Source organism: Podarcis vaucheri (genome assembly GCF_965113315.1).
Source record: "Podarcis vaucheri genome assembly, chromosome: 9".
Taxonomy (NCBI): Eukaryota; Metazoa; Chordata; class Lepidosauria; order Squamata; family Lacertidae; genus Podarcis; species Podarcis vaucheri.
Genome location: NC_138767.1, coordinates 72913066 through 72939340, shown reverse-complemented (window position 1 = coordinate 72939340; position 26275 = coordinate 72913066). Strand labels below are relative to the sequence as shown.

The 26275-nt window shown below is 43.0% G+C and overlaps 1 protein-coding gene and 1 long non-coding RNA gene across 4 annotated transcripts in view; one reads left to right on the top strand and one right to left on the bottom strand.

Annotated features, from left to right (window-relative positions):
* LOC309540556 overlaps positions 1-26275 on the top strand; it is a 294876-nt gene that overhangs the window by 253315 nt on the left and 15286 nt on the right. The gene's annotated exons all lie outside the window — the stretch shown is intronic.
* KCNIP4 (potassium voltage-gated channel interacting protein 4) overlaps positions 1-26275 on the bottom strand; it is a 443652-nt gene that overhangs the window by 411773 nt on the left and 5604 nt on the right. Inside the window, exon 1 of one of the 3 annotated variants that reach the window (XM_082237479.1) lies at positions 144-237. The exons of the other annotated variants lie outside the window; for them this stretch is intronic. The gene's annotated coding sequence lies outside the window, so the exon portion shown is untranslated. Of the gene's footprint in view, positions 1-143; positions 238-26275 lie in introns of those variants that run through there. 3 annotated transcript variants of the gene reach the window in all.

Genomic DNA, 26275 nt, shown 5'->3' with positions numbered 1-26275 from the left:
ACTCAAAGTTCATACTTTACATGATAATCATTTAGCCCATCCTTTATACAGGAATCCAATCACACTGCGTATTTATAGAGAACCCAAATCATATTTTCATCCCATTTACATCTCAGGATTATAAACAAATCTTTATTCCTTACCTTGATCAGTTGTTTAGGCAAATGAAATTGTAATTTAGTCTTATTATCCTTTCTATTTTAGAGATTTCCCTTCTCCGAGATTTCTGTTCTAAAAGAGTGTTGCACCCTTCTAGCTGGTTACTGGAAGACAGCTGTTGTGCCTGTGAGGAAATGAATAATACCACTAAGAATGCCTTAATTCCACTGTCACTCAAATGCAGAAAAGCGGTTTAAATTACTTGTAACATAGTGATTTCTCTCTTTCTTATGCTTTGCTGCTTTGGTAGTTTACCAGGGGGAAAGATTATGAATACCTAAAAGGTCAGGTGTGAAAATCTAGTGTGAACTCTCCTATCTGATGCCTAAATCATATTTTATCTTATGCCAAGGTCAGAGTGGTTATATTCTATTGCATGACACTCCTCCCCAGTACCAGATACAGCTGCTCTCCAGCAGTTCATCGACTTGTTTCACTGTGGCCAGATGCAGAATTATTTTAACAGTGTGGTTTTTTTTAGAAAGAGACGTCAAAAACTGAGCACATATTTTTTCGGCTTATTTTGATATTCAGTAACTAGCAACTAATTAAGGTTCTGAGTTGGTCCCCTGAGGCTCAGACCCTGGAACTCAGGAGGTGAAGCCTTGGAGCTAAGGGACAGTGACTCATAGGCCAGGCGAGTCCAGCCCAGTGGCCAAGCTACTAGCAATAGCAGAAAATAGCTGTGCTGAAATCTTCGTCTGTTCCCTTGAGGCCCCAAGAAGGCAGCTAAGAATCAGAAACTTAGTCAAAACTAGGCATCATTGTGCTTAGTTAAGAAGGATAGATGGCACCTGTTTGCCCAGGCCAAAGATGCATCGGCAAAAGACATCTATGCAGCCTGTGCAGTCCACCTCTTTCCCCTAGGGCTGGGTGTCCATCAATATGCCGGCGATACCCAGCTCTACCTCTCTTTTAAATCAGAACCAGCGAAGGCAGTGAATGTCCAGTGTGAGTGTCTGGAGGCGTTTGGAGGATGGATGGTGGCTAACAGACTGAGGTTGAATCCTGACAAGACAGAAGTACTGTTGTGGGGGGACGGGGGGGAACAGGTGTGGAGGACTTTCTGGTCCTGGGATGGGGGAATTGTGCCCCTGAAGGACCAGGTATGCAGCCTGGGGGGACATTTTGGACAGCTGTCCATGGAAGCGCAGGTCAGTTCTGTTATGTACTGAATTTCTCACCCTGGGCCAGCAGGGGGATACTGTAGATAGTTATGCAAATGAAGGATCGAAAAGTGACATTCAGTGATTGGATAGTTTTAGATAATGGCAACAGTTACATTGTTCTGGAGCTCTATATAAGCAGGCTGACTGAGCTCCTCAGTTTAGTTCTGTTCCAGCTTACAAATAAAGAGCTGCTTTGGAAGAATCGCTGTGTCGTCTGATATGTTTGCCCACAACTTAAAAAATTCTGTGTCTAGAGCAGCTGTCTACCAGCTCCATCTGGTACACAAGCTGAGACCCTATCTGCCTGCAGACTGTCTCGCCAGAGTGGTGCATACTCTGTTATCTCCCGCTTGGACTACTGCAATGCGCTCTACGTGGGGTTACTTTTGAAGGTGACCTGGAAACTACAACTAATCCAGAATGCAGCAGCTAGACTGGTGACTAGGAGTGGCTGTCAAGACTATATAACACCGGTCCTGAAAGACCTTCATTGGCTCCCAGTACGTTTCTGAGCACAATTCAAAGTTTTGGTGTTGACCTTTAAAGCCCTAAATGGCTTCAGCCCAGTATACCTGAAGGAGCGTCTCCACCCCCATCGTTCAGCCTGGACACTGAGGTCCAGCTCCGAGGGCCTTCTGGTGGTTCACTCCCTGCAAGAAGGGAGGTTACAGGGAACCGGGCAGAGGGCCTTCTCGATAGTAGCGCCTGCCCTGTGGAACGCCCTTCCATCAGATGTTAAGGAAATAAACAACTATCTGATTTTTAGAAGACACCTGAAAGCAGCCTTGTTCAGGGAAGTATTTAATGCCTGATCATTTATCACGATTCTGTTGGGAGCTGCCCAGAGTGGCTGGGGAAACCCAGCCAGATGGGTGGGGTATAAATAATAAATTTATTTTTAATAATAATAATAATAATAATAATAATAATAATAACTTCCCTAGTATCACAGGCACAAATAGCAAGCGTTGTACAGCAGCTGTGCATATTATGAAGCTATGAAATCACACCACCATAGATGCATTCATTGTTCTCAAAGCACAACAGCCCATTTTGCTGTAAATTCCAGAGTAAAGTTGCTTATACAGCCAACATTCACTCCCCTTTGCTGATTGAAAGTGTGAAAGGTGTCCTTTTGAAGTTGTTTATGGTCCTTAACATTGTAAGGCTAGGGTTGCAATATTTCAAAAAGTGAAAATCTGGACACAAGAGTTGTTGAGTTTAGCTTTTTTGTTCTTGTGGGGCTTTTCTTAAGGGGGAGGGGCCTGGGAGTTGTTGAGCTTTCTGCCCGGATGTTTCAGCTGTTTCTGCAGGACACTGTTTCTGACTGCCATATTCCGGCTATGTCCAGCAACGCTATGTAAGATCTTGCCATTCCTCGTTTGCAACAGGCTTTCTTACCACCAAACGATCAACCTCTTCCTCTCTTCCCCACCCAAGTCATCAGAGTACCTAAGTCACTGCCATCTCGTGGACCTTTATGATGTCGGCATGCCCAGCTGTGACATCAGAGCAACTCAGCCATTCACGGTCAGGCGACATGTTTGTTGATAAAGCATTGTTCCTAAAGCTTATGACGGCACTGTTTTCAGAAAAAACAAATCCAATTTTGTTTAGGAAGATAGTGTGATCATAGCCCACATTTCCATGTTCACTATAATGCCTTTCACACACACACACACACACACACACGTACGTGTGTGTGTGTGTTTGTGTGTGTGTGTGTGTGTGTGTGTGTCTCACTGATAGCTTTAGGCAGCTCTTCTCTCTCACATGAAGATTTATTGCCAAATCTAGACAAACAGCAGATCATGAGATAAAATCTACTGCTGAATTATTTTGCTCCAGAGTGCATTCAGAAGAACTGCAATGTTTGGGTCCACCCCCCCCCATATAATAAAAATAGTAATAATCTGACACAGGGAAAATAGAATGTCAAGCAGATAGGCTAGAACACCTCCTGGCATGCTTTATTTATTATTATTTCCAGGGGGTTGAGATACACACACACACACAAAAAAACAATTTCAATCATGTGATCTGTAACCTGCAATCTGAAATAGGACAACCCAGAAACAATTTCAATGCATTTTCTAGTCTTTCTATAGGGCTTTAGCAATTGCAAAGGTAATTTGGGGGGAAGAGGAAATCTTTCTGATTTTGTCACCACAACTATTAGGACAATAGGTCTTGTGAGGCAGTTATTTTTGCACATGATTTCCAGGAGATTTGTTTTTCAGTAGAAAGTTACTGGGTAATCCTGTGTCGCAGGATATGAAATCAAGACTCAAAGCATATGACGCCAAACCTTCCCAAAGGATCATTTGTTCCTGCATTAAAAGATCAGATTGTTGAGTTTGCTGAATAATTGAAGCCATATTTAATGGAATAATCAGCAGTTTTAAAAAAGTTCCAATTCCCTATCATTCTTTTCATTACTTTGGGCAATATACTGGATCCAATTAGCTAAGCGCTTTTCAAAACACAGCTGGTGTTCAGCAATCCACAGTTTATGTTTTTGAAGTTATTGCTGAGAAAGTAATCACAAATACTACCCAAAAAAATGACAATAATGGCACTTTGAGTGTTCAAGTCTAGTGTCCTGCAGACTGATGAGCAGCTAAGAGTGTTCTGCTACAACCCCTTAAAAGCTTCCAGAGTTTTGTTTGAAGTATCAGTGATATTAACAGAATGTGGCCTTGAAAGGACACCAAACATTTGAAATAAAGATGCAAATGCCTTTTTCAGAAAGCAGCCTTTGCAACACTTATTGAAAAAGGCAATGGGCAGCACAATTCTATCTGGGCTCACTCAGAAGTAAGCCCTGCTGTGTTCAAAATAGGACTTACTCCCTGGGAAGTTTGCATAGGATTGCAGCCCTATCAAGAAATACCACTTCAGAATGATTTTCTTAAGGTACATTGCATTTATTTATTTTTAAGTTTCATAAATTCTCTCTCATCACAAAACTGCAATCCGGCGTGTGGCTTCTAATGTTTCCCTGCATTCCTTTTTTTATCCCTGTGTTCCAGTGGGGGGTGGGAATCATTCTGCTTCTAAGATTATGTCCATGAATTTCAGAAAGCAAGCCATCATTCTTTTTTAAAAAATATTTTTTTTATTTATTCTTGATAAATGATTCAAAAAATGAAAAGAAAATAAACTAATATATACTAATGCAAAAAGAAAAAAATACATATACCGGTATTTCCTATACTACAAACACAAACCCCACATACCCACCACTACTCAACTTCCTTTGGTTCAAATTTGAATATTGTCATTGCATTCCTTGGATAATGCGTCTCTTATAACCCTTTCTAAATATTGTTCCCCTTTATACTTTACATACTTAATCCACACATATCAACATACACTTTTCAGAGCAGTGTTTTTCCATATATTCCTCGAAACATTGCCATTCTAATCTTAAATTTTGATTTGTCTGAAGCCTTGTGGCTGCTGTTAACCTTGCCAGCCATCATTCTATTGCTGCAAAACCATCAATAAACTGGGACATGGGCTTTTGCGAACCAGTTTAATGCATGAAGTGGTCTTCTGAGTCAATATAGTAATGGTAAAGGTAAAGGAACCCCTGACCATTAGGTCCAGTCATGACCGACTCTGGGGTTGCAGCACTCATCTCGCTTTATTGGCCGAGGGAGCCGACGTACAGCTTCCAGGTCATGTGGCCAGCATGACTAAGCCGCTTCTGGCGAACCAGAGCAGCGCATGGAAATGCTGTTTACCTTCCCGCAGGAGCGGTACCTATTTATCTACTTGCACTTTGATGTGCTTTTGATCTGCTAGCTTGGCAGGAGCAGGGACTGAGCAACGGGAGCTCACCCCGTCACGGGGATTCGAACCGCCGACCTTCTGATCAGCAAGTCCTAGGCTCTCTGGTTTAACCCACAGCGCAACCTGCATCCCACTCAGTATAGTACATGTGGCTTAAAAAAAAAGGCAAGTAATAGCAACTTGGGCTTCACGGACTGACTGTCTTGGTGAAAGCATTGTGTGTTACACCATCTCTACAACCCAAGAGATTTGGTGTACTTATGCTGCCAGACACCCAGGTTGGTTGGCACCCAGGTTGGTGCACCTTTGGAGGTGAAGTGAAACCATTCGAAGGTTGCAGCACCTTTTGTGGCTGTAGAGACCAATACAGGAGAGACATGTTTTGTTGCAGCTGGGGCAGATGAAGGTGTCTGGTTGTTGCTGTTGCTTATTCTTGGAAGCTGCCCAGAGTGGCTGGGGAAACTCAGCCAGATGGCAGGGTATAAGTAAAAAATTATTATTATTAATTGTTACTATTCTTATCATGCACCATAGCATTTCTCCTCTCAGTGGTGATTCCTCTTCTAGTCACTGCTGTGGATACATGACCTGTTTGTCTCCAGGTCCGGCAGTTGTCTTCAAGAGATTCCCACAAAGCAGGGTTGATGTTGCCAGCCTTCATATCATGTTTGCAGAGACCTTTGTAATGAAGGATTGGTCTGCTAATGGGCCTAGTCCAAGGGTAGGCAAACTAAGGCCCAGGGGCCAGATGTGGCCCAATCGCCTTCTAAATCCGGGTATCAGACCCTGATGTTGGGAAAGATTGAGGGCACAAGGAGAAGGGGACAACAGAGGATGAGATGGTTGGACAGTGTTCTCGAAGCTACCAGCATGAGTTTGACCAAGCTGCGGGTGGCAGTGGAAGACAGGAGTGCCTGGCGTGCTCTGGTCCATGGGGTCACAAAGAGTCGGACACGACTAAACGACTAAACAACAACGAAAAGGATAGTCCTTTGTTTCAACTCTTTATACCTGCATGAAAAGAGAACTTTATGTTTCTTAATATTAATTGCTGACAACTAGCGCATAAAAATCAAAGGAGACTTTATTGTGTCTATTGATTCCTTTCACTCTCAATCCACTGTTTTACTTTAAAAGTTGTACATTAAACAACACAGATTCAATTCCTGTAACCTTTTTGAACTGGCAAAGCAATTATCTAGCAACTGCAAGCTTCAATCACACTTCCCCAGCTCAGGATAAAGAGCCAACAGTCATTTCAAAGCTGCCATCTCCCCCCCCCCAAAAAAAAAACCAGCTATGTCTCTTATTGTGATTTTCTTATTTTGTAATGTGGTGTTGTTGCTTTTAAACAGTTTTCTGACTGGTTTGGAGCCAGTCAGGGCCTCTTTGGTGAGTAAAGTGCTATTCCTCTCCATCAGAGGGAGATTTAGAGTTTGCCACTGTTCAGATGAACTGACAAGCTGTGGACAGCTGACAATGGAAGTGGATTAAACACCCGAGTAGGAGAGAGAAAGCAGGGTTAGTGTTATCATGATTTAGTGTTGAGTCCAAACATGGCCTGCTGATATAGTGAATTTTTGAAACAGTCTCCTGAAGCCAGAATTGTGGGCATCTGACCTTGCAGATCTGAATCGCGCTGCTATACATTATTTTTCTTCATTTCTGAATTACTTTCTATGAAGCATCTCAAAGGGATTTCACTATTTTGTTGTTGTCGTGTAGTCGTGTCCGACTCTTCGTGACCCCATGGACCAGAGCACACCAGGCACTCCTGTCTTCCACTGATTCCCGCAGTTTGGTCCAACTCATGCTGGTAGCTTCAAGAACACTATCCAACCATCTCGTCCTCTGTCGTCCCCTTCTCCTTGTGCCCTCCATCTTTCCCAACATCAGGGTCTTTTCCAGGGAATCTTCTCGTGAGGTGGCCAAAGTATTGGAGCCTCAGCTTCACGATCTGTCCTTCCAGTGAGCACTCAGGGCTGATTTCCTCATGAATGGACAGATTTGATCTTCTTGCAGTCCATGGGACTCTCAAGAATCTCCTCCAGCACCATAGTTCAAAAGCATCAATTCTTTGGCGATCAGCCTTCTTGATGGTCCAGCTCTCACTTCCATACATCACTACTGGGAAAACCATGGCTTTAAACGGATTTCACTATACCATAAAACAATTGCATAAATAAGTCTATTTTAAATCCATACAGATACCGATAGACAGATATAACCACTAAGCATGTAACTCAGAATAGACCAGTTCTGGACCACGTGCATTTAATAATTCCTCAAACAAACTTCAACTTTGTCCTCCTCACCCAGCATTATGGCAGATCTAGCTAAGGACTGCAAAAATTTAAAGTGTTAGTCTCTGGCCCAATGCTTTTTCAATTCTTGGGTCAGCAAGAATGGCTGACCTGATTTTGCTCAACCCACTACAGCTAATCAAGGAGAAGCAAGGCTTGCAAAATGTCCTCTGATGAGTGCAAGCTTCATAAATGCTATAGGGAAAAAATGAGAAAAGACCAGATGATTTCCATTTAAATGTGTCTGTCTCAGCTGGATCAGCCAGAGATATTTGATTACTGGCAGTTGGAAACAGAAGAGTCATGGTAAGCTTTTAGATTAGAGTAATTACAATGGTTAATTACAAAGGTCAGCATTTCAATAGACTAAATGGTAGTTTTTATGTCTGCACCATTTCAGAAATGTTCACACTCACCGTCACTAAGACCAAAGATTTCTTCTTGTATACAGTGGTACCTCGGGTTACATACGCTTCAGGTTACATACACTTCAGGTTACAGACTCCGCTAACCCAGAAATAGTGCTTCAGGTTAAGAACTTTGCTTCAGGATGAGAACAGAAATCATACAGTGGCAGCGGCAGCGGGAGGCCCCATTAGCTAAAGTGGTGCTTCAGGTTAAGAACAATTTCAGGTTAAGAATGGACCTCCGGAACAAATTAAGTACTTAACCCAAGGTACCACTGTAATACAAATACAATGAATATCTAAGGAAATAATTCACACCAGTTTGAAAGAACAACAGTGTGGAACACATGAGGAAGAAAGGTTCCTTCTTTTTCATATGAGAATTGCGCAGAATCCATTTTGGAAATAAAACAAATACCTCACCCTGGTCAGAGACCCACAAATACGGTCACCAGTTTTATTCAGATTTTATATAATTTTATTCAGATACGTTTGTTTATTTTAACGTATGTTAAAACTGGTACAAATTTTTTAAAGGGATTGCTGTCATTTGCCAGGGAAACTGAAATTTAAGTTTGTTTACAGTTGACATAATTATTATTTAGGTCTGCGTCTGTTTTGTGTATATTGAATTGTGTTACTGTTTGCTTTGCGCCCAATAATTTGATACAAAGAGGTCTAACAACTTGTGCCAGGAGATAAAAACACAGGGCAAGCAACAAATACTTTGCGTCCAATACTTTTGGCTCCAATACTTTGGCCACCTCATGAGAAGAGAAGACTCCCTGGAAAAGACCCTGATATTGGGAAAGATGGAGGACACAAGGAGAAGGAGACGACAGAGGACGAGATGGTTGGACAGTGTTCTCGAAGGTACCAGGATGAGTTTGACCAAACTGCGGGAGGCAGTGGAAGACAGGAGTGCCTGGCATGCTCTGGTCCATGGGGTCACAGAGAGTCGGACACGACTAAACGACTAAACAACAACAACAGGAGCTGTTCTTGGTACTGAAACCTGTCTTGCCCTGTGGGCTCCTCTGCAGCCTGGAGCTCTGACCACTAAAATGTGTTAATTTAAACAGAGTACGGTAACATAGCCAGTTCTTATATTTATTTGTCAGCTGTGCATTTTGCAAGCTTCCTTTTCACCTATAGAGGGAACGGTCTGTATTATCCTAACTCATTCCACTAGTCCACTTCTGTGACAGAACTTTCCTTTCCTCCCCCTGCATACCCCGTATACGAAAGATATAAAATTAACATCAATGTCTATATTTAACGTGATGCATGTTCTTCACACACATGCTGCAAACTACCTGATTCAGGCTTGCAGACCACAGTGTGGGAGTCCTTGCATTAGCACATTATTCAAGTTCCTCCACGCTCTCCAAGCATTATACACCTTCATCATTATGCATACAACTGCTCTTCCTAGGATGGGATGCTTAGGAATGCACATTCATTTCCAGCTAAAGGCTGAGTAAGTCCTTGAACCTGCACATCAGCTGGGATTCAAAATGCATTTGTGACAGACTGCGTCTCTTAGTCAGAATCAATGCCAGCAGGACTCTGTCAGAACCATCTCACTTTTAGACAGTGACGTTGCAGATTAACACAGGAATATTTGGTAAGCGCTTAGCTTGCCATTTTCAAGATCAGTCAAAAATGCACCATTCTTAAAACAAGGACTATTTCTAAGCAAATTTCATTTATTTGAGAGGAACGGTTTGTACAAAAAAGATTCCAGGAGTACATGGAAAAGAGCCAATGAAATGTTCTTTAAATAATTTTAAAGTCATTTTAACGCCTGTCATTTATTAAACAGAAATGACCCTTCTTTCATTATCTAAAAGTGCTATGCAGTTTGGATGTTCCCCACCTCTTGTCTTACCCCCAAAACTGAGGCCCATTTCTGAACACAATGACACAAGCATTGCATTAAAGAAACCGATCCTAGAAACAGCCACTTCAGCTGAACCAGTGCCGTATTTTTTGCCCTATAGGACGCACCGGCCCATAGGGCGCACCTAGTTTTGAAGGGGGGAATAAAGGGGGGAATTATTTTTTCCCCCCCAGGCACGGAGCTGGGGTGGGGGAAGCCCGAGCTTCCCCTGACCCCAGCCCCCAGAACAGGCTGCTATCTGCAAGCCTTGGGAGCCCAGCGGGAACTCCCGCTGGGCTCCCCAGGCTTGTGGACATCTGCCCGAAGCCCGGGGTGCACTGCGGAGCGCTCCCCGGGTTTCAGGCTGCAGGCTGCTGTCTGCAAGCCTTGGGAGCCCGGTGGGAACTCCCGCCAGCCTCCCAAGGCTTGCGGATAGGTTCCTGAAGCCTGGAGAGCGAGAGGGGTCACACACATTTCCCCTTCATTTTTGGAAGGGGGAAAATGCGTCCTATAGGGCGAAAAATACCTAAGTTATGCTGGTGCAACAACACGTAGCAGAGCTATGTGGCTGACAGTGGGCATATCATAATAGTTAAAGATACAGTAAAACAGAGAAAGAACTGTACGCAAGTGTAAGAAAACCTCCCTTGAACCAGACCAACTCTAGTGCCCTGCTTCCAACAGTGATAGGTCATATAGTTCTGGGAAGCTCACATGCAGGACACAAAGGCAACAGTCACAAAGGACACTGTATGTCCTTGCAACAGCAGGTTTTCAAAGGTACACCAACTCTGAACCTGGAGTTTCCAGTTAGCTATCATGGCCTACAATTGTTGATAGACCTCACCTCCAGGAATTTATCTTCTCCCCTTTAGAACATCTTGTTATTGAAATACTACTCAATATTGATCCAGAGCAAATTCCAATGCATAGTTAGCAGAGTAACAACTTAAACACGTTGCAGGTTCCCAAAAAATAGACCAGAGGCAATTATATTTCATCTAGCAGAGCTTTACTGCTACTGAAGACAAATGAGCATCATGGTCACAAATCCAATACATTCAGGATTGGCACTGTCCATAAGAAATCCAGTTGCAGCAGACTTAACTAAAACTTAGAATAACTTATAATGAGTCTAAACGTAACACTAAGCATACTATGTACAGAACACCACACCAGAAGGAAAAGAGATAAAAAGAGAAAAGTGAAACCCAAGCTCCTTCTGGCCTATTACCATGGTACATCGGGTTACAAACGCTTCGGGTTACAAACTCCGCTAACCCAGAAGTAGTACCTTGGGTTGAAAACTTTGCCCCAGGATGAGAATGGAAATCGTGCTCCGGCAGCACGATGGCAGTGGGAGGCCCCATTAGTGAAAGCGCACCTCAGGTTAAGAATGGTTTCAGGTTAAGAACGGACCTCCGGAACAAATTAAGTTCGTAACCCGAGGTACCCCTGTATTATAGTCAGCATGACCTTGACAGAAGAAATAACAGAACCAGTTTAAGCCAGCTGTACTCAGCTTCTCTGAAGGAATAACCCAAACATCATGAAGCTTCTCTCAAACAGAGAAGCTTCCAGAACCCTCTTGAATTAAGTAGAATAGGAAAGATCTCTACATATTAGATTAATACTTTCTGCACCAAGAAATGAAAACTGACACATCTATCCAGAAGTACACCAGAGTTGCATTATGTAAAACAAAAGTACACATATACACCACTACACCTTTCCGTTATTGAGGGAAATGAAACTAAAAACACACAGCCTCTCTCTCAGTATACACATATTTTGATTAATAGGAGAACATCCTCCTTGGACACTCTAGGATCATAGAATCATAGAATTGTGGAGTTGGAAAGGACCACGAGATAGACAGCCTGGGTCTCCATCTATTGTTGGACTACAACTCCCACAACTCCCACCATCCCTGACCACTGGTCCTGGTAGCCAAGGATGATGGGAGTTGTAGTATACAGTGGGGTAGTTACTACACACGTTCCTCTCTGTTCTCCAAGATACCTATTCAGAGTTCAAGGATGCATTCCAGACAGACAGAAAGACCTGTGAGAGGCTCAATGAGAGGTGTGGCCTAGGGAGGCTTCCAAGGACCAGAATGAAAGGTTTGGAGGGCCACATTTGACTCCAAGAGCCTGTAGGTTCTCAGCCCTAGTGTACACATGCCGCCACCACAAACTGGCCTGTAACCTCAAGTTCTGTTTTTAACTATTCTGAAAAATCAGGCATCTATTCAAAGGTAACCACTAGTCCAACAGATGTGACTGTTTAATAAAATGTTAGGCATTTTTAAATGTCTCTTCAACAGGGACAACAATCTTAACCACTTTTGGATGATGCATAATGGATTCAACCACGGTTTGGGGTTTCTGTTTTATTAACAAATCAATTTAATTTATGCCAAGCTCTTGAAAGAGCTTCCTTATCAAGTGATTTACAAAGACATTAATAGCTTTCGATGGTGTGATAACTCTATAAACGTATCATGAAAAAGAGAAGGCATTGTTCAAACTAGGTTAAGAACTTTGCTTCAGGACGAGAACAGAAATCGCGCTCCGGCGGCACGGCAGCAGCAGGAGGCCCCATTAGCTAAAGTGGTACTTCAGGTTAAGAACAATTTCAGGTTAAGAACAGACCTCTGGAACGAATTAAGTACTTAACACGAGGTACCACTGTATGTGAACTAAGGCAATCAAGTTTCAGTTGACAAAATTACAAGTGTGTAACAATTATTGAATACACTTTTACCAGACATGTTTCTAGCTGCAATGTTACATTGGTAACATTGCTGTAATTGTACTGAAGTGTTTTCCCCCCTCTAAAAACAGAACCATAACTTAAATGCACACAACTGTTTAGCTGATGCATATGACATATATTCAAGAGTGGGTTTTTAACTGTCCTAAATATCTTCCTTCCTATCAGTTCCAACCTACTACCACTTTGGTAAGCTTTTTCATTTCCCTTCTTGCTATTATATCAGAACACTTGTCAAACTTTCAGTCCATTTTTTCCAGTGCTCATATAATTGTCCATTTAGACTCCTGGCCCAAAGGAAAAGCATAAAGCTACCAACTTCTCAGACTTGTTTCTTTAAAGCTGTTTGTGTGCCAAAGTGTTTTTTTTAAAAATAAAAAAGGTTTCACTTCCAAATGATAAATTGATGGGTTTTTTTTAGAAAAAGTCCATGTTTGCTACTCAACACTGAAAACCAGACAAATCTGTCTCACTCTCTGCTTATCAGCAGCCCTGGAACATCAGCTGCTGCGAGAGAGAATGCCAGGAGCAGGAGGCAGGCAAAGGCAATATCACAAACACACAGCTAGATTTACTAACACACACACACATACACAGAGGGAGTCTTGCACATACCCTTTTAAACAAAGTTCCCAGTGTGGTTTCCGGGGGCCAGATCCAGCCCAATCACCTTCTAAATCCGGCCCGTGGACAATCCGGGAATCAGCATTTTTTTACATGAGTAAAATGTGCCCTTTTATTTAAAATTCATCTCTGGGTTATTTGTGGGGCCTGCCTGGTGTTTTTACATGAGTAGAATGTGTGCTTTTATTAAAAATGCATCTCTGGGTTATTTGTGGGGCATAGGAATTCATTCATTTTATTTTATTTTTCCAAAATGTAGTCTGGCCCCCCACAAGGTCTGAGGGACAGTGGATTGGCCCCCTGCTGAAAAAGCTTGCTGACCCCTGCATAAGAACAACAAAATTTCAGAACACTGCAGGAAAGTCAACAACCTCTAAGGTGAAAATTAAAATCAGATAAAAAGAGTTCTTGCTTCCAGCAAACCTTGTCAGATGCTGTCCGACCAAGAGGGACTACAGCTGACATTACCTGCATATCCAAAGTGAAGATAGATAAGAACCAGGTTTCTATCTTCCCTGTTCTGCTGACCTATTCTGCCCCCCCAACTCCCACTTTAGAGAAGAACTCATCCTTCCCATTGCTTAGAGCAGATGTTTTAAAATAAAGGATATTCTCTGTTATTTCAAATATAAGATGGGGGGCACCAGGCTTGCCAGTAGTAAGTATGAAATGGATCTAGGGGTCTTAGTAGACCACAAGCTTAACATGAGTCAACAGTGTGATGCAGCAGTATGTAGGCCACATCAACAGAAGTGTAGTATCAATATTAAGGGAAATAATAGGTAAAGGTAAAGGGACCCCTGACCATTGGGTCCAGTCGTGACCGACTCTGGGGTTGCGGCGCTCATCTCGCTTTATTGGCCGAGAGAGCCGGCGTTCAGCTTTCGGGTAATGTGGCCAGCATGACGAAGCCGCTTCTGGAAAACCAGAGCAGCGCACGGAAATGCCGTTTACCTTCCCTCCGGAGTGGTACCTATTTATCTACTTGCACTTTGACGTGCTTTCAAACTGCTAGGTTGGCAGAAGCAGGGACCGAGCAACGGGAGCTCACCCCATTGTGGGGATTCGAACTGCCGACCTTCTGATTGGCAAGTCCTAAACTCTGTGGTTTAACCCACAGCGCCACCCGCGTCCCAGGGAAATAATAGTACTGCTCTATTCTGCCTTGGGAAGACCACACCTGAAATACTGAGTCCAGTTCTGGACACCACTATTTAAGGATACTGACAAGCTGGAATGTGTGCAGAGGAGGGCAACCTAGATGCTCAAGGGTCTGGAAACCAACTCTTTTGAAGAATGGTTGAGGGAATTGAGTATGTTTAGCCTGGAAAAGAGACTGAGTGGAGATATGATAGTCATCTTCAAATATCTAAAAGGTTGCCCCTTGGAAGATGGAGCAAGCTTGTTTTCTTCTGGTCCCAAGGGTAGGATCCAAACCAATGGATTAAAGTTGCAAGAAAGGAGATTCCGACTAAACATCAGGAATAACTTTCTGACAGTAAGAGCTGTTCAGCAGTGGAACAGTCTCCCTCAGGAGGTTGTGGGCTCTCTTTCCTTGGACATTTTTAAGCACAGCTTGGATGAACATCTGTCATAGATGCTTAAGAACCTTGCATTGCAGGGTGTTGAACTAGATGGGGTCCCCTTCCAACTGTGATAGGAATTTTGAGGTCTTAGATATATGTTAAATGTTCATAAGTGTACCAACCAAGCACATACATAGATCAGCACAGGAAGACCGAACTGAAACCATTTTGATTCTCAAACTGTGAAACCATTTTGATTCCCAAACTGACCAAATGTTTTCCCTGCAAGTGGGGTGGTCAGGGAGCCTTCCCATTGTCTCAGGAATCGAGTAATCAGCATTTTAATGGGTGACAGACTATATGGAAAGACAATCAGAAAAGGCAATCAGATAACCTGGAAACAGGAAAAACAACATTCAGATTTCTGTAATTCAGAATTCTGTTTTAGACCGCCTTTTCTGTGATGCAGGTATGATGTATCTGGGGGTGGTCTTAATCTACAGGGTGGGAATTTCAAAAGTATATAAGGCCTTGTGCGCCATTGTTCTAGGTCCCTCCTCCCTCCTGTGTGTGGTGAGTGGGGACCCTGTTGCAACAGATCAATAAAGATCAGGCTTACTAGCTACTTTGCTTCTCAATATTCTCTGGTTGGCCTCTGTTATTTCTTCCTACCAATAGGGAACCCACGTAAGAACTCTATATGGGCTCTTGGATACCCCATAAGGGGGAAAGGACAGATTTTGTTTACAACACAACTCTATGATTCTACGATTCCTCCTCCACATAGGTGGTCATTTTGACCATGAACCTATTAAGAGGCATGGACTTACACAAATCAATTATTGTTTGCTACAACCCTGTAAGAAGATGGTGTATAAATCAAGATTTGTAAAATTATGATCCATCCCATGACCTTGTCTCTGGGGTGTAATTGATCTGGGAGTTCAGAAAGAAGACAATGAAGAATTTACATCAGATTCCTTAGCAGACACAAGAACTAGGAAGACAGATGCTTGCATCTACTGAAATCCTACAAAAATAGCAAAATATGAAAATGGGAATTACGACAAGAGTGTGGATTATCTTCATTTGCATTGTGTTGGTGTAATGGAGAACAGCATTTGCTTTGAGTTTTCCTCATTGTGTGTTACAGACTTTGTGAACCTTAATTGAAAATAGTGACACAGTGTTAATTAAAAATAACTGCAAGCAGCACTTCCGAAATGAGAGTCTATAACAATCACTCATAGCAGTTCATTTAAACTAGCCAGTACAGGGGCTAAAAGAAGTTTTTAAACCAACTTTTAAATTAACATTTCATTCACCTCAGCTGAACTCTTAAAAAAACAAAACCTTTCTGTTTTGGGGTTAAGACCTCCTGCTTAGCCTTTAATTAGTCATGACTATTCTAATTTTGAGCTATACCTTTTAAACTTTGTGAACTGAAGAGAGATCTACAGGCAAAGCGACAGTTGAGGTTCCAGCCCATTGTTTTTATGCATACATTGCAGATAATAGTCTAGGAGGGCTGGATACACATTGTGTAAAGCAATTATAACTTATCAGTCTGGCACATACGCACCAACTCTATGGGGCTGAAGACAGCTCAGCCCCCTTAAAGTATGAGGGATGGGACTGAGCCGGGCCCTGCTGGGCTTTCTTGCAGGGCCTCACCGTGGTAGCAGAGGGCCTCTCCAGGCCTCATGGCCTCCTTCCAACATGTGTGCCATCACATGTGTGTCACACGTGTGACGTCACGCACACGCAACGAGCCTCATCCAATGCTGTGCAGAACCCGGTGCCTCTGGTTTGGGGAAAATATGCTCAGTACATCACCCCTGTTTGCCCAAAATTTCGTGGTATCAAAGGATTTTTTTCCCCATTCCCCACAACTCCCTTTTGGAGAGTGTATGATGACTTATACAGTGGTACCTCAGGTTACATACGCTTCAGGTTACATACGCTTCAGGCTACGGACTCCGCTAACCCAGAAATAGTTCCTCGAGTTAAGAACTTTGCTTCAGGATGAGAACAGAAATCGTCTGACAATAACATCTCTCTGACCCACCCGAGGTAATTAAGACTCTGTGATGGGAGTAAACAGCCTCCCACCCCCCCAAGTGTGTGTGGGGGACTGCCCTTGCCTGCTGTGCCCTATACCACCCCCAAATTTAAGGGGGTGGGGGCACTAGGCAGAAAGCCCTTGTGTGGATTTCGGCGCTCCCGGACGCTGTCTCTGATTCGCGCCTCTAGCTGCAGCAACTTCAAAAGAAACAATTAGGAGGAAGCTAATGCACATATTTGAAGGATGAATGGGGAGTAAAGACTGCTAACCGAAGAGATCTCTGAGAAACAAGACGGGTCGGAGGAACAGGAATAAATCATGAGAAGACACACCAAGGCTCGGTATGTTCGCAACGGGACTGGATGGGGGAGGGGAAAAAACTTTCCTTTCTTTTCTCTATGTGATTAACCAAGAATCCCCCCCCCACACACACACACAAGTCACAAGTCAGAAATGCCATTTAAATGACTTAAGCTGAGGATTTGAGACTGTGTGGAGATAATTTTCTAACCAAAGCATGTTTTAAGGAGACTGTGGAATGTATAAGAGCTTTGGAATGACGCAGTAAAAAATACCGTCGCCATTTTGGCAAGTTCTGTCGAAAGACTTATTTCTGGGAGGAGGAGTAGATTTGTTTTCATATTGTGAGTGAGCCTCCTCAGAGGGACTAAAGAAGGCGACAGTTTTGTGAGACTGATGATGGAAAGAGAGCTTTTATTTACGAAAGTGATGATATATGGAAACCATCTCGACATGATGATTGGAAGAACGGAAAATTCACACAGGATTACAACTGGTGTTTACCTGCTTAAGGAGATTATCAGAAGAGATCATAAAGAAAAAAAGAAAAATATATGAACAAGATGAGATGTGAGAACAGCAAGAGAGGACTGGTTAGAATTATGAACATTATTTGGACAGATTTGTAGATATTAACGCAGCAGCAAGAAGATGATTGGAATCCCCTTCGGAAATTGAAATATGGGTCCCTCCAACAAAAAAATTAAAATTCGGCTTTGTAATTTGGAATTTATGTGATTTGATTTGATTTGATTTGATTGGTCGGTTAATAAAAATTATTTTAAAAAAGGAGAGAACAGAAATCATGCTCCGGCAACGCAGTGGCAGCCGGAGGCCCCGTTAGCTAGAGTGGTGCTTCAGGTTAAGAACAGTTTCAGGTTAAGAATGGACCTCCGGAACAAATTAAGTACTTAACCAGAGGTACCACTGTACTGGGCAATGCTCTGCCCATTCCCAACCAAACACTAGACACAGATCAGAAAGATCTGTTTTGCAAGGAACCCACATGCAAAAAAAGATGGTATGAAACCATGAGGAGAGTTTCCAGCTCAAAAAACAACAACAATCACCACAAGTTCTGTGCTAGTGACTTGAATGACAGCTTGCTAAGCAGAACTGCAGCTGGTGAAGTTTCTACCTTCCCATGAAATTTCAACTGCTAAGAACAATCTTGCCCACTTCATTTCTGCGCCTCAGGCTGCTGTAAAGGCACCTAAGCAGAATCCTTTTTTAAAAAAGATATAAAAAGTGAGAAATCCTCATCAAGTCCACAAAGTTGAACATTTCATAGTTATTAAACATGAAACACTTAGTCAGATTTTGCAGTCATAAGCTGCAAATCTAAAGATAGTCAGAGGTGACCTAAATGTGCAGGAAAAGCACATGGTACAGTTAAGGCTGCCAACTGAACAGAAACTTTGCCTGGTCTGTTCCTGTGCCTTAACAGCCAATTACTTGCCAAGTTTCTGCAATGCAAACTTTCCCAGTGTTTCCAGCTCACCTGCTAATATCTGTGGATGAAGCCACAGGAGCAGGTGCCAGCAGTGCCAGACCCAGCGCCATTTGACAATGCATCGAGAGGCATGACTGAATGCTCCCATGGGGGGAAAGGCGTGCATGCACAACCCCAACCAGTTCTGAGAGGAGGAGGAGGAGGAGAGGGAGAAAGCAAGCTGTTACTCCACCTCATCATGAAGTGCCCTAAATCAATAGATCTGATGAGCTAGGAGAGAATCTGTCTCTCACTTTAATCCGAACCTTCATGATGTTGCTGATCAGAGACATTGCTTGGTATTGAATATGGGTGAGCACACTTCAGATTAATTTACAGATTAACAAAATTATTCATCAGAAGAATTCAGGTAACTTCCAAAAGGGTAAAAGGGTAAAGGACCCCTGACAGTTAAGTCCAGTTGCAAACGACTCTGGGGTTGCGGCGCTCATCTCGCTTTACTGGCCAAGGGAGCCAACGTTTGTCCGCAGACAGTTTCTCCGGGTCATGTGGCCAGCATGACTAAGCCGCTTCTGGCGAAACCAGAGCAGTGCACGGAAATGCCGTTTACCTTCCCGCCGGTACGGTATCTATTTATCTACTTGCGCTTTGATGTGCTTTTGAACTGCTAGGTTGGGCAGGAGCAGGGACCGAGCAATGGGAGCTCACCCCGTCGCGGGGATTCGAACCGCTGACCTTCTGATCGGCCCTTGGAAGTACACATCGTGAAGCTGAGGCTCCAATACTTTGGCCACCTCATGAATAGAGAAGACTCCCTGGAAAAGACCCTGATGTTGGGAAAGATTGAGGGCACAAGGAGAAGGGGACGACAGAGGACGAGATGGTTGGACAGTGTTCTCGAAGCAGTGGAAGACAGGAGTGCCTTGCGTGCTCTGGTCTATGGGGTCACGAAGAGTCGGGCACGACTAAACGACTAAACAACAACAACAACATGTATGATTAAAGGACTGGAGGAAAGTTTCTAGCTCAAAATATTGTTCTAGACAAAGCAGGACAAACAGTGCCGTGTTTATTGAGTGCCTAGCTTTGCAAATAAAAAAGAGTGATGCACTCAATTCAGAGAGCCAAAAGGCAGCCACTGAAAAATATCCAGTGTCTGGCCAATGTTGCAAGCTGCCTGGTGCCAATTTTCCTTTGGCCCAAAATATTATGCAGCAGGTTTTGCTATGAGAAATATTAAGAGTGCTGCTTGAAGAAGCTATAGCCCAACCCAATGTGTTGTTTACTCAGAACTTAGTCCCACTGAGTGCCGTTGGGCTTCTTCCCAACTAAGTGTGCAGAGACTGCAAACCATAATCTTTATTCCAAAGAAAACAGAGGTAAATTGTTCTATTTATTTTTTTTAGAAAACAATGCGGAAAAGAGAACCAATTACTCAAGCAGCTTTTCTACATAGTAGCAATACATTTCATCTGAAAGAAAAATATCACTGTAGTTTACAAAATGCAAAAATGAACAGTTAACCATATGTGTTGTTTTTGTTGTTGTTGTTGGTGGTGGTGGTGGTGGTGGTGATGATGATGATGTTATTTCCTCAGCCACTCTGGGCTGCTTCCAGCACATATAAAAATATAATAAAACATCAAACACTAAAAGCTTCTCAATACAGGGCTGCCTTCTGCTCTCTTCTAAAAGTTGTGTAGTTCTTTATCTCGTTGACATCTGATGGGAGGCCATTCCACAGAGAGTGCACCACTGCCCCCAAGGCTAGGGTTGCTATATGTCTCAACAACTTGTGTCCGGAGTTTAACTTTTTTAAATATGGCAACCCTACCCTCTGCCTGGTTCCCTGTAACTTCACTTCTCACAGTGAGGGAACTGCTAGAAGGCCCTTGGACATCAATGTCCAGGCTGAATGATGGGGGTGGAGACGCTCCTTCAGGTATAGTGGGCCAAGACTTTAAAAATCAGCACCAACACTTTGAATTGTGCTCGGAAATGTACTGGAAGCCAGTGAAGATCCTTTAGGACCGGTGTTATGTGGTCCCAGCGGCTGCTCCCAGTCACCAGACTAGCTGCCACATTCTGGATTAGTTGTCGTTTCCAAGTCACCTTCAAAGGTAGCCCACACAGAGTGCATTGCTGTAGTTCTAAAGCTCTCTTCAGGCCTTCCACTACATGTGATGACCAGTGAGGGGTAGTAGAGGGAAGGGATCTCAACAGGCTTTCCTCCTCCATCCCATCACCTTCGCAACTCCTGCAGCTCTCCACATGTTGAGGGCTAAACCTCCATAGAGGCAGATTCCTTTGCCAGGATTATAAATGGCACTGGGTGTCTACACAAGTTGAGCATGCTCCTCACGCAATAATCATCACAGAGTCAGAGGAAGAATACCTCAGCAAGACTTAAATGTTGGGGCCAGCCTGTGGTGCAGACAGCCATAATTAGGCTGGGACCTGGAGACTCTGTTCTCCAGCCCAGAGGTCGACAAGCCAGGCTCCCAGTACAAACACGAAGTTGTATACTAGCAACTGCGCAGGTTTGAAATGAAGCAGTTTACCCATGACCAGGAGCTCCCGTTTTTGCTCAATCCCTGGCCATTGTCACCTATTTTTCAGTTTTCATGCACAAAGACCACTGAGGAAGACCAAGCTCAAAAACACATTTGGGTTTTGTGATAGTCAATTACATTCATTTAGTTTGTTGAGCTTTTGTTGCAGTGTGACAAATTATGGGCTACATTTCTTCAGTCTGTTGATATTTTGCAAATCTACAGTATGTTTATATTCTTTTGCTTAGTATACAGAATCACAGAATCATAGCACTGGAAAGGACCATGTAGGGTCATGTAGTCCAACCCCTGGAACACAGCAATCTTTTGCCCAGTCTTGAACCCACAACCCTGAGATTAAGGGTCTCATGTTCTACCAACTGAGCTATCCCAGTAATCAGATATGTATTGCTTTTAATTGTTATTAGATCCCATTAAATTACTGTTAAAGTATAAACACACACATGTATGTATATACGTATGTTTTTGTGTAATATGCATTTACATTAGTTAACAATGAATTGATGCCGACTGCAAATAAATACTAGGCAGTTTCCAAGTTCTTAGCTTTATTTGCTAAATACGAGTAAAATAGAGCACTCTGGGGAATCTGAACATTTTCCAGTGCAAATTATCCTAATATTTTCCAGATGATTTCCCACAAAACCCACATCATTGGATAAATGCCATTTTTCAAAGTGATGCTATCAACACATTTTTTTCCCTTCTAACATGCTTTGGTATTTCCTAATGCACAGTGTCAAACATACACCCAGCACTTTATCTAACCCTCCTGAGTATACAATATGGCCACTAACTGTACCCAATAACTTAATGCAGAAAAATCTATCAGAGAAATGGTGCATACTAGTTTTCTTTTGGCATGCTGGGAGCTCCAGCTGTGAGAAAGGGGTGCAAATCAAGCATAGTGATTTCTCACTTCCAATCTCAAGGTATACCACTCCAGGGAAAACTTTAGCATTTGTTTTTGTTGAACGCTTAAACTGGCCCTATGGCATTACAATACCATTCATACAAAATCACAGACATGAGGTTGCAGAACAGGTAAAAAGGTAAAGGACCCCTGGATGGTTAAGTCCAGCCAAAGGCAACTATGGGGTTGTGGAACGCATCTCGCTTTCAGGCTGAAGGAGCCGGCGTTTGTCCACAGACAGCTTTCCAGGTCATGTGGCCAGCATGATTAAACTGCTTCTGGCGCAATGGAACACTGTGATGGAAACCAGAGTGCACAGAAAAGCCGTTTACCTTCTAGCCGCAGCAATATCTATTTACCTACTTGCACTGGTGTGCTTTCAAACAGCTAGGTTGGCAGGAGCTTGAACAGAGCAACAGCAGCTCACCCCATCGTGGGGATTCAAACCACCAAACTCCTGATTGGCAAGCTCAAGAGGTTCGGTCCTTTAGACCACAGTGCCACCCACATCTCATAGATGCAAAATACCCATGACAGACATCAGAATGCCTCCAAATGACTATTTTTTTTGGGGGGGCAGGGTAGAACCATGATTTCCGGAGCCCAAATTCAAAGAATGCCACCAATAAACCCCAACACATGCAAAATCAAATCCCGTAAGAATAAAGTCCTAACTTAGAAGGAATGTTTGAGTCAGGTTATATTTTTAAAACGTCAACAAGCTGGAGGTTCCTTCATTGTGTCAGTAGTTTAGAGAACAAAAGAGCTATAAAACTAATTTGCTATTTGTCATTAAACTTGACCTATCTTTGGGTAATTTCTGCACTATGGGAGATGAAACTAGTCTGACGGCTGTGCTTTTGTTGACAGCTGCATTTCCTCACTTGCATGCACTTACTAAGAAATATATTGCGCACCTCAAGCCAGAATGGAAACCTTCAGTTCAGTATAAATGGTTTCTGAAATTGCTTTCTTCCAGTGAAAGACAGGAACCCTAATGAATCTAAGTTTTATCATCCTGGGGATTTTATTCAACTATCTGACAGATGAAGCTGGAGGTGCTAAATCATCAGGTTGCAAAACACTTACTTGCTGGCATTGCAAGTTCTTTGGAAGGGCCATGACAGCACATTGCTAACAGCTGAAGAGGTCTAGGCACATGCTGCATTGCTAAAGCTAAACCACATCACAACCTGGTTAATGACCTGGAGGGCAGCGGCAAACTTGGGGATTTAAAATTTCAGCGGCACCCATGGCAAAACCAACATTTACCCCCTTACTTCCTGTTGTTTGTAATTGTTGCAGAGCCCTGTGGTGCCCTCTTGACTCCACCCGCAGTGTGGGCAAATCAGTTGTGCTCCCCTAAATCTGCCTCTGTGGAGTGCAGAGCTTCCTGGCAGGAGAGTGGAATAGAAGTATAATGCTTAACAGCTAATAATACGAATGCTTTGTCAGCTTTGGGGGGAGCCAGTGATAGGGGCCAACACAAAGTTTTGAGTCTATTAGACTAAAGGTAAAGGGACCCCTGAACATTAGGTCCAGTCATGGCTGACTCTGAGGTTGCGGCGCTCATCTTGCTTTATTGGCCGAGGGAGCCTGCGTACAGCTTTCAGGTCATGTGACCAGCATGACTAAGGCGCTTCTGGTGAACCAGAGCAGTGCACGGAAATGCTGTTTACCTTCCCGCTGGAAGGTATCTACTTGCACTTTGACGTGCTTTCGAACTGCTAGGTTGGCAGGAGCAGGGACCGAACAACGGGAGCTCACCCCGTCACAGGGATCCGAACCGCCGACCTTCAGATCGGCAAGTCCTAGGCTCTGTGGTTTAAGCCACAGCGCCACCCACATCCCATTCTAATAGACTACTAGAAAGTAATAGCCAAGCAGCTCGGACTTTGGTGGCAAAGGGGTGGAAGGAAGAAGTCCCGACAATAACGGATTGGCATAACAAGCTACAAGAATTTGCTGAAATGGCACAGTTGACAAATAGCCTGAGAGGCAATTCAAAACAAAAAATTATGGAAAAGTGGACTAGATATAAGATATATGTTCAAAAATACAGTAAAAGTTCACTATCTATGCTAGCATTCAATTGACGTTGGAGGCTGAGTTGAGAAATAAGACCAAGGGTACATATTGATATAGGAATGTATTAGATAAAATGTAAATAAACATACAATAATAAGAGTACATTCATTTGTAAAAAAAGGAATATACAACTGGATAGACAGGAAGTCCAAAGTGCTGGTATATATATGATTTGAGAGTAGTTTTTTGCCCTTGGTTTTTTTCTTCTTCTTTAAGTATATAAACTTTGCATACATGCTGAAAATTATAGTATAATAAGCCTTGTGATGTAATATGATAATGTTTACCAATGTAACATAAGAACTTTAATAAATAAAACTGCAAAAAACAGTAATAAGAGCCATGCATTGCTAATATGTTTTCCAACAGCTCATATTTCAGATCCATTCAACAAAGGGTACCAGGCATTTATTTGTTCATAAGAGAGTAAAAATCCCAATAGACAATTTCACCTGAATGATGACTCACATACTGCATGATATATCACCACTTGCTGGTTAAAGTAGAATTTAAAGTTTACCATACAGTGGAATTTCTGGCAGCTTCGGCCTCTTGTGGCTTAAGGTGTCAATTATGGACAGTTATTCTGGGAGTGCTTAACTGAACAAAACTTATTTCCATTTGTGTTGGGGAAGGGGACCCTAAACTGCAGAGAAATGTCCGTCTCTTTCTCAAAAAAATTGTTTGCAAAGGAAGAGCAGCTGCAGAAAGCCCGCCAGTATCGTATATTTCCTGCCCAGAAAGCTGCTGGTTGCCTTAACCAGCCTTTGCCAGGTAAGATGTTGGAAACTCAAAACAGTGGAGAGTAGTGCTGCTGGAAGCCACTTTTCTGCCTAAAGCAGAATCCACATGGTAGCCTGTCTCTTCCCTCTCCCTCCACTCCCAGCTAGGACAAACATTCCCAAAAATCTTCCTGCCCTGTTCTAACACCTGTTTCTGCCTTCACCTCTTCCTTCCAGAATGGTGCATGCTCTGGTTATCTCTCGCTTGGACTACTGCAATGCGCCCTATGTGGAGCTACCTTTGAAGGTGACCCGGAAACTACAACTAATCCAGAATGCGGCAGCTAGACTGGTGACTGGGAGTGGCTGCTGAGACCATATAACACCGGTCTTGAAAGACCTACATTGGCTCCCAGTCTGTTTCCAAGCACAATTCAAAGTGTTGGTGCTGACCTTTAAAGCACTAAATGGCCTTGGTCCAGTATACCTGAAGGAGCGTCTCCACCCCCATCGTTTTGCCCGGACACTGAGGTCCAGCTCTGAGGGCCTTCTGGTGGTTCCCTCAGTGTGAGAAGCCAAGTTATAGGGAACCAGGCAGAGGGCCTTCTCGGTAGAGGCACCCGCCCTGTGGAACGCCCCCCCCCCACCAGATGTCAAAGTGAACAACTACCACCAGATTTTAGAAGACATCTGAAGGCAGCCCTGTTTAGGGAAGCTTTTAATGTTTGATGCATTACTGTATTTTAATATTTTGTTGGAAGCCGCCCAGAGTGGCTGGGGAAGCCCAGCCAGATGGGTGGGGTATAAATTAATTAATTTATTAATTATTATTATTATTATTATTATTATTATTATTATTATTATTATACCAGCTGAAGCAGCTAACTTCACCCTGCTGCACTGCAAGACCCTCCCTGGTAGGGACCAAAGTAGAAAGACTCCAAGTCTCTTAAACAACCCCCCACTTAATAGCTCTAGGGTTGCCATATTTTGAAGAGCAAAAAAGGACACATTCACCAACTTGTACGTTTAACTATGGGTCGCTGTGGCGACACTCATTTTTTAAAAGGAGGACGTGTCCTGGAAAAAGAGGACATATGGCAACCCATTTACAAACCCTACAACTGAATTATTTTGTCTGAATGGGTAGAAACATTATTGTTTACTTGTTCTTTGCAGTCCAGCACACATTCTTAATTTACAAATTTAATAAATCAATATGGGCTGGTGGGAGGCAAGGCTTATTGGTTTGTTTGTTTGTTTGTTTGTTTGTTTGTGTTGCATTGTGTATTTTCTGCTCTCATTTTGTATTGTTATGTTGTGAACAGCCCTGTGATCTTCAGGTGAAGAGCGGTATTCAAATGCTCACTTCATTTATTTATAAAAGCATCTCTATACCAGGCCTTTCATAAAATACCAGCCTGACGAACAGCAGTAGAAAAACATAAAAGCCATTACAAGTGGTGCAAATTGATTGTGAAAATGACTAGCTCCTCGAAAAAGAATTTAACAACTGCA